The 2,088-nt window shown below is 40.1% G+C and overlaps 1 protein-coding gene across 5 annotated transcripts in view; it reads left to right on the forward strand.

Moving 5' to 3' along the window:
- Positions 1 to 2,088, forward strand: part of FTO (FTO, alpha-ketoglutarate dependent dioxygenase) — a 491,290-nt gene that overhangs the window by 1,027 nt on the left and 488,175 nt on the right. The gene's annotated exons all lie outside the window — the stretch shown is intronic.

Raw genomic sequence — 2,088 nt, forward strand, 5'->3', positions numbered from 1 at the left:
ATATATATATAAATAAAAAAACATGTATTTGTCATATATTATAAATAGTATATATAACATGTTTATAATGTATGATAAATACATACTATAGTATATTATAAATACATGTTATGTATAATTTATAAAATATAGACATAGCTTTATATATCGATCTATATAGGTAGATATTGTGTGTGTGTGTAGATAGAGAGAGATATAGATTTATAGATAGATAGCAAAGGCACTTTCCCCAGCACAGGCCCCCTCCCTCCATGCTATATATCGTCATGGCAGGAAGTTAGTTGTTAGTTGCCCACTGCCTTCCAACTACAGAAATAAGAATTCTTTGTGTTTAGGGAGCCTGGCCTTTGAATGTTGTCCTTGAAGGCCAGGTTCCCTAAACACACAGAATTCTTATTTCTGTAGTTGGAAGGCAGCAGGTGACTAACTTGTTGCTAAGCCTTCCAGGCCCACAGTGCAGTGTTTGATTAGCATGTGGAATCTGATGCTTCTCTAATGCTCAGTTTGTGGTACCTATGCCTATATTGTGCTGTGGGTATTTGCCAGGCATCTGGGCTTTGCTGGTTGACCTTACCCCCTTCCTATTTTTGCTATTTACATCACAGTGTTTCTGAGCCTTCCTCAGAGGCACTGGGTGTTGGCTACAGCCAAGGGTGGGGATTTGCCTGGGGCATGCGAAATGCTCCTGCTGGACCAAAGCTAGAGGTTTCTTTGCTAGAGGGTCTTGCTCTTCTGCTTAGTGCAAGACTACTCACCATATTTGGGGACAGGAAGGGATTTTACTGCGTAGTCAGATTGGTACAGACTGTGGGGGGTTTTGCCTTGCTCTGTAGTGGAAGGTGTGGCCCACTACCCATGATTTCTTGAGCAGATGTTGACACCTTTTCATAGAAGCAGGATGTTGGCTTCCTTGGTTCCCTTGCTTTACCTGTGGCAGGTTAGGGTGTTTGGTGCATGTTGTGCCAGGTTTGACCATAGTCTGAGGGAGAGTTTAGATCATAGATTGTATGAGATGGTTTGGATGGGGATGATCTTGCCTCAGGCAGGGTTGTTGGACTAGATGAACTTTGGAGTTCCTTTCCAGTCCTACTTTTCTATGACTCCATTATGGTGGAATTCATTTGGCCTTTTCCCACTCTTCACTAGTGGAAGTTACCTTTTTTAAGCCTGATTCTGATCTCACTAATGCTGTCCAGGACATGGACATCAGAAGTAACAGTGCTGACTGAAAACAGTGCAAAGCAGAATGTGGTCCAGTGTATCAAGCAGATACAGTACACAGAAGGTTTGTTCTTGTTATGTTACCATTTATTTGTTAAATGATTTCCCCCATGTATGAAATGATTGCATCTAAGTATTTTCAGTAATAAATATAGGTAAGTTACTGTCCAGTGCAACATATTATGCTGAATTTTGTGATTTCTTTTGTTTTTGTTTTTTGATTTTTTTTTTTAAATTTTGTTTTTGTTTTGTTTTAACACAGTAACTTAGGACTGAAAGTACTACCTGAGCCATTCAGTCCAGTTGCCTGAAGTATGGACCAAAGTCATTCCACCTGCCCTAGTCCACTAGTTACATTCCTTATTGAATCCATCAGCCTGCTCCCCTGAGATATAGTACAGAAGATATTTCTGATGATGACCCCAAGTACAAGTGTGAATGTGCAGGAATGGAAGTAGGGGATCAAAGTAGTGGGGAAAATGTATGCAGAGTTTGCAGGCAAAAGAAACTAAGAAGAAAGGACAGTAGCTGGCTCATTTTCAACAAATGTACTCCAATGGAGAAGATAAGGGGGAAACGAAGAAGAAAAGTGTGTAGTGGCTTTAAATGGGATGGCATATTTATATTTGCTTCTCTTTTAAGGAAGTACAAACTGACTCTGCTAAAGCTCACTTAATTGTAACTTTAACTAATATACCTTTTTCTGCTCAAAATCAGGTAACACTCTTGGGGTTTCTGGAAAGTTGCTGGTACACCCTTCAGTTTTTGAATGTAAGCATCCCTGATTTACATGCTCATGTAAGAGATGCTGAAGATGTGGGAAACGCATATCTATGGCTGTAGCTCTGCCAAGAATCTTGCACAAAG

This window comes from Gavialis gangeticus, unplaced genomic scaffold, assembly GCF_001723915.1.
Source record: "Gavialis gangeticus isolate Ggan-Ray unplaced genomic scaffold, GavGan_comp1, whole genome shotgun sequence".
NCBI classification, from domain to species: domain Eukaryota; kingdom Metazoa; phylum Chordata; order Crocodylia; family Gavialidae; genus Gavialis; species Gavialis gangeticus.